This window comes from Pseudophryne corroboree, chromosome 8 (genome assembly GCF_028390025.1).
Source record: "Pseudophryne corroboree isolate aPseCor3 chromosome 8, aPseCor3.hap2, whole genome shotgun sequence".
In the NCBI taxonomy this organism is placed as follows: domain Eukaryota; kingdom Metazoa; phylum Chordata; class Amphibia; order Anura; family Myobatrachidae; genus Pseudophryne; species Pseudophryne corroboree.
In genome coordinates, this window is record NC_086451.1 from 484,491,134 (window position 1) to 484,502,910 (window position 11,777).

Genomic DNA, 11,777 nt, shown 5'->3' on the forward strand with positions numbered 1-11,777 from the left:
GACAATATCACCGAAATGTATGACGACACATTCAGGTACACTGGGAAAGAGTTACAAGCCTACAAAACAGAACTGGTTCAGCATAGGATGATTCTCAATTACATCACAGCTGTGACAGGCGGGTATTGTGTAACCCTGGCAACTCAATATGGAATCAAGTGCTGCACGTATATTACAAACAGCACTGAGGACCCAGCCGAGGTCATAGACCAAAAGATGGATGACATTTTACAATTAAAATGGGAGTTCCGAAGGAAACACAATCTCACCCTTGCTGCTGTGGGTAATGAGCTGACCAGTTGGGTGTCATGGTTGAACCCACGAAATTGGTTCTCTGGTTTAGGAGAATGGGCCCAAGGTATTATCATGGATGTAGGGAAATTTCTTTTGTGTATTCTGGGAGTCGCCATATTGGTTGGTCTGATATTTAGATGCGTTCGGGTTTTAACGAAGTGTAAACGTAGTGCCCGAGTGATGAGTTTAAGAAGTGAAGACACTGTACTAACAACAACTAATTTGATGTATGACCCAACGATAGAGACAATGTTGTGATGAAAATGTGATTCCACGGTCCGTTTCTTTCACCCGCTTCTCCTTTGTTTTCCTCCAAGGTACAAAGACCCGCTTGGAAGAAGAATTTGACAGCCTTTTGCACAGACCATTGATGGACAATGCCATAGACCCCCATTTTCCCTAGTGACTCTAAAATTTTACGATAGCCCAACACTTTAAAGATTGTAAGTCTATGGACATTGAGAAAGCTTTTTGCTCAAGCAATTATAGCAAAAGCATCGGGAGACTACAGTCAACATGTACATCGAGACAAGACACAAGACAAGACCTCAAGCAACAAATGTACATTAAACTCACATAGTTTATGACTGCATTTACCATAATTGCTTCTTATCTTCATCTCTACAACCTTCAGGTAATGACACACATAGTCGATAGGGAATATAGGCACAGATATCAGCACTCACATACCCCCCCATTCATGTATCATCAACTAAAATGTGCTCCCCCATTTTGTTGCAACCAAAAGCCGAAAAGAGCTCGGTAAAGTTTGACAGCCCATCCACAGACCCGTACTACGGGATAAGAAGGAATTCAAATGTATACTTCGCAATACCTCGAAGCTTGATTTAAAACACGTACGGCACGATGATACATGACCCCTCAAACATGGACTCATACACATATGCTTCTACTATCTCACTAGGTCATACCTTTTTCCCACCTTCTTCTCTTCTCCCTTACCCAATCATAGAAATGTATTTTTACATGACATATATTTTTCTCTTTTTGAACTGTTTTTAGGAAGTGGCAGTTATTGATGACTGCCAAAGGGTGGACTGTCAAAGTCAGAAAAATATCACGCTGCACGTTGCCATATATTCACCTCATGCGCGTGCCTGCTGCACGTGCACATTCTCTCCCGTGCGTGCGGATACTCGCAGCCGCGTGATGGCGCCTCGGCCATGCGCTCGAGCGCGTGGTATGTGCATTTACGGTAGAGTTTGTGTGCGTCTAGCGGGCGACTCAATCATTAAATAATAACACCACATAGTATGTTTTATAGATAATGTTCCCCTTAGTGATAACTGTAAGTTTGTTTAATGTGACTTGTTCACGGACTTGGGAATCCCTCTTTGTATGGTACGAAGGGTCAGACAGGGTTTGAACAGCTGTGTCTGGTACCTAACTAAAGAACATTTTAATAGCTACAATCCGGTGCTGGTTAGGTAAAGATTAATCGCTCCTGCGTATAGTTATGGCCATTAGTAGATTCTGGACATTTCATATATTTGCGATTCATTATCCATGCGGCGGGAATCCGGAGATTCCCTCCCACCTGAGCTGTTTAAAATAGTCACAGCCCACCTGTTCAAACTAACCTATGACCTTTTGATATGATGCGAGGAGACATTCCTGTGTCCAATGAACAATGAGATTGTAGGTCCCTTTGTAGTATACTGTACTCAGTGTATATAAGATCAGCCAGCCTGGGCAGCTCACCCACTCTCCACAAACGGTTTTCATATTGACTAACTCGGAGCTGGTACCAGGCTGCGCTGCGATCATTCCCAGTGTGTGTAAGTAATTCTCTGTGATTATCTCGCTCTTTGTTTGTATTGGCCACATTCTCTCTCTCTCTGTTTAGTTTAAGATTGTAACGTTATTGTATATTTCTGTCTAGATATTCTGTTAGAATTATGTTAGCTTGTAGTGTATGACTTGTAAACTGTTTTACCCCTTTTCGATATAACTAAAAGCTTGTTAGTAAAGGTGTTGGATCCTTAGCACGGTATCGTGTGTTCATTACATTGCAGAGGGTAATAGGAGCGTCTCGATCGCTCAAACAGCTTTAGCAATAACAAAGTTAAGCAGCGTTATATCGCTACAGTGTTTCAGTACAAGGTTTACAGTATAAGAGTAGTCTTTCTGTGTGTTACATTCAAGGTTTACTGATTATCATCTTGTGAGCGTCTGCGCCGCTCGTGATCTCCTCGTGGTCTCGAGCGTCCGCTACGCTGGTAGCGTAGCATTACGGTAGTCGCTCGCCTATAGCGTGCTCGACACCACGCATTAAGCTGTGAGCGAGCGTGCCGCATGTGCGTCTCGATCACGGCCGAGCGTATGCTACGCTAAGTGCGTACCCTTACGGTACCCTATACGCCAATTGCGTACTGTGTCTCTTACCCATTATTGTGAAGGTTATAAGGTAATCTAAATCAGCATTATCACAGAATTATAGTCAGCAATCACACTAGCAATCAGTCACAGGTTATACATTAGTATAATAAGCAATATGAGCACATAATCAACTACAAATATATTTCAAGTATGTAGGAGAAACGTATTACTGCATTACCTTATATAGGGTTTAACCGTATTCAGACGCATAGCGAAAGAAAACCACAGTAATAATTATCAGACAATTATATGCATTTTGCACTTATCCAACTATTCGTACTCGAAAGGTAGATAGAGACTAAGGGGTATACTCAATTAGGGTCGAAAAACTGCCATCTGTCGAAAAGACGTCAGTTTTTGACTTTTTAAGGTCGAATAGTGATTCAACCTATTCAGTCCCAGCAGTTTTTATTCGACAAGTCGTGGAATTCGGCTTGTCGAATAGTACGTGAATCGGCGGTATAGCTGCCGATTCACATACTTTTAAGTGAAACGGGGCCAAATTCGACAGGATTTGGCCCCGTTTCGGACATCTCAGTCCGACATAAAAAAAATGTGGGACTGAAATGTGGGACCCAGAGGAGGAGAGGGGGGGAGCCGCGGGGAGACGGGGGACAGCCGCGGCCAGACAGGAGAGAGCAGCGCTACAGCACAGCGTTGAGGCAGGATGTCTCACAGCTGCGCCGCTCACGGCAGCGTCCACCCGGCTCCAGCAAGTGAGGTCACGCTTGCTGGAACCGGGTGGACACTGCCGTGAGGTCGGGCGGCTGTGAGACGTCCTTCTGCTGCGCTACTGTAACGCTGCTCTCCTCCGTCTGCCCGCGGCTCCCCCCCCGCTGGTCTCCCCGCGGCTCCCCGCCCTTCCTCTGGGTCCCTCATCTCAATCCGACTTTTTAAAAGTCAAATTGAGATGAGATTGAATAGGGGTTGTCGGATCCATTCCGACAAATGCATGTTGGAATGGATCCGACCCTAATTGAATATACCACTTAGTGCTGTATCACCCGGCTCAGGAGAGTGGGATACAGGGAGACTCACCTCGCTTCCAGGACCAATCAATACGTTAGCGAACGCTGAGTGGATTCAGACGCTAATAGTGTACACAACCGCTCTGTGAACATACAGTGAACACAGGCGCTCAGTGATCACAGACGCACCAGTCACACAGCCGCCTATGCTGCAACTGGGTCCCCTTAGATACACAGCGTTTCAGAGACGGAAGCGGGAAAACAGTTCATGGCGGGAGACTCGGAGGAAACTGGTCATGAACCGGGGGGAGGGGCGACCAGGGGAGCGTCCGACTCTCCACTGCTGACACCAACCCTAGGGATCGCTGCCTCATACTATTCCTGGAGCCTCTGATCCCTAAGGCCTAGCACTGGTGCACCCGGGGTGGCAGCCGCGTCAGCGACTGTTTGGTAGTCTCCTCCCAAAACAATGCGGCTGTGTCCGTATTCCCCTTCTAAGGAGAACCGATGCCTTACCTTCTCCCAGTGTTCCGGCCACAGCCTGGTAACGTCTGCTGGACCTGCTACCACATCCGACACAGACGCACGCCGAAACAGCACTGTACTCATGGGTGAGTGTTGTCGCAACCCGGCGGGGAGTTGTTGGAGCGGGATCCGGTCTGAAGATCGACAGTGTCTAGGTCGACAATGTTTAGGTCGACCACTATAGGTCGACATGGATAGAAGGTCGACAGGGTTTCTAGGTCGACAGGTCTAAAGGTCGACATGAGTTTTTCACTTTTTTTTTGGATTTTTTCATACTTAACGATCCACGTGGACTACGATTGGAACGGTAAAGTGTGCCGAGCGAAGGCACCATGCCCGAAGCATGGCGAGCGAAGCGAGCCATGCGAGGGGACGCGGTGCACTAATTTGGGATCCCGGTCACTCTACGAAGAAAACGACAAAAAAAAATAAAAAATCCTCATGTCGACCTTTAGACCTGTCGACCTAGAACATGTCGACCTAGAAACCCTGTCGACCTTCCATCCATGTCGACCTAGTGACTGTCAACCTATAGTGGTCGACCTAAACATTGTCGACCTAGATACTGTCGATAAAACGAACCACACCCGTTGGAGCGACTCTTTCTAAGGTACGTATAAGACGCTTTTTAGAAAGATCACTCAAGAAAATAGTAAGACTCTAGAAATAAAATAAGAAAGCTTAATGCTGCTAAAAAACAGCAGCCCTCTGACCATGGTCCGGCTCCTGCCGCACCAAACAAAAAACTGATTTGCCTGAGCCGGGGATATATGGACGGGCCCGTTGCATGCTGGGAGGCCGAAAAGCTTTGACCGTTTGGTGCAAATCCGCTGTTGCATCATCATATCCCAATGTTATCATGTGGATAAACTGTGGACCCTGCCGGAGAAAAATATTTATATAGCTCCCTATAAGAGGCTGCGGGGAGCAGGTGACAAGAGCCAGCTAGGGCGGGTATTCACTCTGTTGGGTCACGGCAACCATCCGATCACAGACCTGTGGAAATTCGTAGAGGAGTGATCAGGTCTGAATCGGCCCTAAGACCCTAGAAATAGTCAAATGGTACAGAGAAGAGGGGTTTTGGTAATTTGCACTCCAAGGTAAGTAAAACTTTTCTTACCCCATTCAGAGGGAGTCTGAGCACGCCAACAAGGAGTACACTCATACAGCACAGTAGTAAATATATTTCCGGGTTAATCTGCAGACCAGCCATTGCTCCGAAGTCCTGTAGCAGGGATGCATGCGGAAGGGGTGAGAGAGATGCAGCAAATATGATCAGTGAATGGCGCACTCTACATAATGGAGGACATAGGATATACTAAAGCCATGGGCAGCGGCTGATGTTTTGCCATCTGATACAGTAAAGCGTAGAACGTGTGCTACATTGGAGAAAAGCGCTATATATAAATACAATTCTTATTATTACTGTAGGTAACGCCGACTGTCAGCCCTGTGTAACATGGGAGCTGGAAAGGAGCAGGGAGACAGGCAGATGGCTGGGAACGAGGGAGGAGGTGTAGAAATTCTATGACACATTTGTTCTAGTAAGTGCACGATAAACATTGCGATGATTCATGGACCTGATGATAACCCGTCTACTCCACTTTACAAAGTGTTTAGTGACTGCATTACTATTCCCAATAGTGGCTGTGCTGGCGACGGACTCCACTCACTGGCCATGTAGGAACCTCTGGGTCTGGGCTGAAGATTCCACCCCTGGGGATATTTACAAACGCTGATTGCTCAACCGCAGTATTTCTTCTCGCACCCCCCCCCCCCCCCCCCCCACTGGTGCGAGCAGAAATCCGACTTCACTACTGCCGCAATGCTGTCTCCTGCCTTTAGCGTGGTGCAAGCAGCAACGCAACAGGCACTGAAGTCGGAGGGATAGATGCGTCATCGCTTGGAGAGAGAGAAAAAGCACCAACCAATCAGCTCCTAATTGTCACTTTTCAAACACAGCCTGTAACATGGCAGCTGGGAGCTGATTGGCTGGTACTTCATCTCTCTCGAATTTATCACTCACCAAGTGATGATGCATTTAGCCTGCAAAATGCTGGTTCTCCCGATTAAGGCCCTCATTCCGAGTTGTTCGCTCGGTAGCTGATTTTAGCAGCAGTGCACACGCTAGGCCGCCGCCCTCTGGGAGTGTATCTTAGCAGAATAGCGAACGAAAGGTTAGCAGTTCTGCTATTAAATATTTCCCTGCAGTTTCTGAGTAGCTCCAGACCTACTCCTAGATTGCGATCACTGCAGACTGTTTGGTTCCTGGTTTGACGTCACAAACACACCCTGCGTTCGGCCAGCCACTCCCCCGTTTCCCCAGCCACTCCTGTGTTTTCGTCTGGCATGTCTGCGTTTTTTAGCACACTCCCAGAAAACGCTCAGTTACCACCCAGAAACACCCACTTCCTGTCAATCACTCACCGATCAGCAGAGCGACTGAAAAGCGTTGCTCGGCCCTGTGTAAAATTGCATAGTTTTGTGTGAAAGTACTTAGCGCGTGCGCCCTGTGGCCCATACGCATGCGCAGAACTGCCGGTTTTTAGCCTGATCGCAATTTTGCTAAAAACGGCAGCGAGCGATCAACTCGGAATGACCCCCCTAATACCCTGGTTTAAGCCACGAGTATCGGCATTTTCCAACATAACATGGGGTCAATTGAATAGCTCTGGGACCTCCCTCCCAGAGCTATTTTATATCGCGCTGAATTAAATTGACCCCATTGAAATAGTCAGAGCCACATAAATACAATAAAGTAGCCAGGTCCACTTAAAAAAATAAGATTTTACTTACCGGTAAATCTATTTCTCGTAGTCCGTAGTTAATGCCAGGGCCGTAACTACGTGTGTGCCAAGTGGGCTTGGCACACAGCGCAGTTGCCCTGAGGGCGCACGGCCAGCGGCATGTAATGAGTCAAATTGACTCATTATATGCCTCCTCTAAGTCTCTGCGCCGTGCGCCGCGCTGTGAAGATAGAAGACATCAGCGTCGCCGCCGGGCAGCGGAGAAGGAGGAGGGAGGGGGAGCAGGGAGCCGCAGCAGCGCTATGTTATTGGTAGTAAGCGCCGCTGCAGCATCCCCCTCTCCTTCCGTATTGGCTGCTGGGCAGCCAATACGGAAGGAGAGGGGGATGCTGCAGCGGTGCTTACTACCAATAACATAGCGATGCTGCGGCTCCCTGCTCCCCCTCCCTCCTCCTTCTTCTCACCTCACTGCCTGCACCGAGGGAGCTGTACGAGGAGCCTGTCAGCGGGGAGAGGGTAAGTATATCCCCCTCTCTCTCTCTCTCTCTCTCGGACACCGCCTGCCGTAATGTGTAAAAAATGGGACTAGCTGCCGCAATGTGTAAAAAATGGGACTGGCTGCCGCAATGTGTAAAAAATGGGACTGGCTGCCGCAATGTGTAAAATGGGACTGGCTGCCGCAATGTGTAAAAAATGGGACTGGCTGCCGCAATGTGTAAAAAATGGGACTGGCTGCCGCAATGTGTAAAAAATGGGACTGGCTGCCGCAATGTGTAAAATGGGACTGGCTGCTGCAATGTGTAAAAAATGGGACTGGCTGCCGCAATGTGTAAAATGGGACTGGCTGCTGCAATGTGTAAAAAATGGGACTGGCTGCCGCAATGTGTAAAAAATGGGACTGGCTGCCGCAATGTGTAAAAAATGGGACTGGCTGCCGCAATGTGTAAAAAATGGGACTGGCTGCCGCAATGTGTAAAATGGGACTGGCTGCCGCAATGTGTAAAAAATGGGACTGGCTGCTGCAATGTGTAAAAAATGGGACTGGCTGCCGCAATGTGTAAAAAATGGGACTGGCTGCCGCAATGTGTAAAATGGGACTGGCTGCTGCAATGTGTAAAAAATGGGACTGGCTGCCGCAATGTGTAAAATGGGACTGGCTGCTGCAATGTGTAAAAAATGGGACTGGCTGCCGCAATGTGTAAAAAATGGGACTGGCTGCCGCAATGTGTAAAAAATGGGACTGGCTGCCGCAATGTGTAAAATGGGACTGGCTGCCGCTATGTGTAAAAAATGGGACTGGCTGCCGCAATGTGTAAAATGGGACTGGCTGCCGCAATGTGTAAAATGGGACTGGTTGCCGCAATGTGTAAAAATGGGACTGGCTGCCGCAATGTGTAAAATGGGACTGGCTGCCGCAATGTGTAAAAAATGGGACTGGCTGCTGCAATGTGTAAAAAGGGGGACTGGCTGCTGCAATGTGTAAAAAGGGGGACTGGCTGCTGCAATGTGTAAAAAGAGGGACTGGCTGCCGCAATGTGTAAAATGGGACTGGCTGCCGCAATGTGTAAAAAATGGGACTGGCTGCTGCAATGTGTAAAAAGGGGGCCTGGCTGCCGCAATGTGTAAAAAGGGGTCCTGGCTGCCGCAATGTGTAAAAAGGAGGACCGGCTGCCGCAATGTGTTAAAAGGGAGATTGGCTGCTGTAATGTGTAAAAAGGGGGACTGGCTGCCGCAATGTGTAAAAAGGGTCTATCTGCCGCAATGTGTAAAAAGGGGGACTGGCTGCCGCAATGTGTAAAAAGGGTCTATCTGCCACAATGTGTAAAAAGGGGTCCTGGCTGCCGTAATGTGTAAAAAATGGGACTGGCTGCCGCAATGTGTAAAAAATGGGACTGGCTGCCGCAATGTGTAAAAAATGGGACTGGCTGCCGCAATGTGTAAAATGGGACTGGCTGCCGCAATGTGTAAAAAATGGGACTGGCTGCCGCAATGTGTAAAAAATGGGACTGGCTGCCGCAATGTGTAAAATGGGACTGGCTGCTGCAATGTGTAAAAAATGGGACTGGCTGCCGCAATGTGTAAAATGGGACTGGCTGCTGCAATGTGTAAAAAATGGGACTGGCTGCCGCAATGTGTAAAAAATGGGACTGGCTGCCGCAATGTGTAAAAAATGGGACTGGCTGCCGCAATGTGTAAAATGGGACTGGCTGCCGCTATGTGTAAAAAATGGGACTGGCTGCCGCAATGTGTAAAATGGGACTGGCTGCCGCAATGTGTAAAATGGGACTGGTTGCCGCAATGTGTAAAAAATGGGACTGGCTGCTGCAATGTGTAAAATGGGACTGGCTGCCGCAATGTGTAAAAAATGGGACTGGCTGCTGCAATGTGTAAAAAGGGGGACTGGCTGCTGCAATGTGTAAAAAGGGGGACTGGCTGCTGCAATGTGTAAAAAGAGGGACTGGCTGCCGCAATGTGTAAAATGGGACTGGCTGCCGCAATGTGTAAAAAATGGGACTGGCTGCTGCAATGTGTAAAAAGGGGGCCTGGCTGCCGCAATGTGTAAAAAGGGGTCCTGGCTGCCGCAATGTGTAAAAAGGAGGACCGGCTGCCGCAATGTGTTAAAAGGGAGATTGGCTGCTGTAATGTGTAAAAAGGGGGACTGGCTGCCGCAATGTGTAAAAAGGGTCTATCTGCCGCAATGTGTAAAAAGGGGGACTGGATGCCGCAATGTGTAAAAAGGGTCTATCTGCCACAATGTGTAAAAAGTAGAGATGAGCGGGTTCGGTTTCTCTGAATCCGAACCCGCACGAACTTCATGTTTTTTTCGCGGGTCCGAGCAGACTCGGATCCTCCCGCCTTGCTCGGTTAACCCGAGCGCGCCCGAACGTCATCATGACGCTGTCGGATTCTCGCGAGACTCGGATTCTATATAAGGAGCCGCGCGTCGCCGCCATTTTCACACCTGCATTGAGATTGATAGGGAGAGGACGTGGCTGGCGTCCTCTCCATTTAGATTAGGGTTGAGAGAGAGAGAGAGAGATTGACCTGAGGCTGTGATACTGTAGAAGAGAGTGCAGAGTTTAGTGACTGACGACCACAGTGACCACCAGACAGTGCAGTTGTTTGTTTTATTTAATATATCCGTTCTCTGCCTGAAAAAAACGATACACACAGTGACTCAGTCACATACCATATCTGTGTGCACTGCTCAGCCCAGTGTGCTGCATCAATGTATATATATATCTGACTGTGCTCAGCTCACACAGCTTATAATTGTGGGGGAGACTGGGGAGCACTGCAGTGCCAGTTATAGGTTATAGCAGGAGCCAGGAGTACATAATATTATATTAAAATTAAACAGTGCACACTTTTGCTGCAGGAGTGCCACTGCCAGTGTGACTAGTGACTAGTGACCTGACCACCAGTATATATAATATTAGTAGTATACTATCTCTTTATCAACCAGTCTATATTAGCAGCAGACACAGTACAGTGCGGTAGTTCACGGCTGTGGCTACCTCTGTGTCGGCACTCGGCAGCCCGTCCATAATTGTATATACCACCTAACCGTGGTTTTTTTTTCTTTCTTTATAGTCATACTAGTTACGAGTATACTATCTCTTTATCAACCAGTCTATATTAGCAGCAGACACAGTACAGTGCGGTAGTTCACGGCTGTGGCTACCTCTGTGTCGGCACTCGGCAGCCCGTCCATAATTGTATATACCACCTAACCGTGGTTTTTTTTTCTTTCTTTATACATACATACTAGTTACGAGTATACTATCTCTTTATCAACCAGTCTATATTAGCAGCAGACACAGTACAGTGCGGTAGTTCACGGCTGTGGCTACCTCTGTGTCGGCACTCGGCAGCCCGTCCATAATTGTATATACCACCTAACCGTGGGTTTTTTTTCTTTCTTTATACATACATACTAGTTACGAGTATACTATCTCTTTATCAACCAGTCTATATATTAGCAGCAGACACAGTACAGTGCGGTAGTTCACGGCTGTGGCTACCTCTGTGTCGGCACTCGGCAGCCCGTCCATAATTGTATATACCACCTAACCGTGGTTTTTTTTTCTTTCTTTATACATACATACTAGTTACGAGTATACTATCTCTTTATCAACCAGTCTATATATTAGCAGCAGACACAGTACAGTGCGGTAGTTCACGGCTGTGGCTACCTCTGTGTCGGCACTCGGCAGCCCGTCCATAATTGTATATACCACCTAACCGTGGTTTTTTTTCTTTCTTTATACATACATACTAGTTACGAGTATACTATCTCTTTATCAACCAGTCTATATATTAGCAGCAGACACAGTACAGTGCGGTAGTTCACGGCTGTGGCTACCTCTGTGTCGGCACTCGGCAGCCCGTCCATAATTGTATATACCACCTAACCGTGGTTTTTTTTTCTTTCTTTATACATACATACTAGTTACGAGTATACTATCTCTTTATCAACCAGTCTATATATTAGCAGCAGACACAGTACAGTGCGGTAGTTCACGGCTGTGGCTACCTCTGTGTCGGCACTCGGCAGCCCGTCCATAATTGTATATACCACCTAACCGTGGTTTTTTTTTCTTTCTTTATACATACATACTAGTTACGAGTATACTATCTCTTTATCAACCAGTCTATATATTAGCAGCAGACACAGTACAGTGCGGTAGTTCACGGCTGTGGCTACCTCTGTGTCGGCACTCGGCAGCCCGTCCATAATTGTATATACCACCTAACCGTGGTTTTTTTTTCTTTCTTTATACATACATACTAGTTACGAGTATACTATCTCTTTATCAACCAGTCTATATTAGCAGCAGAC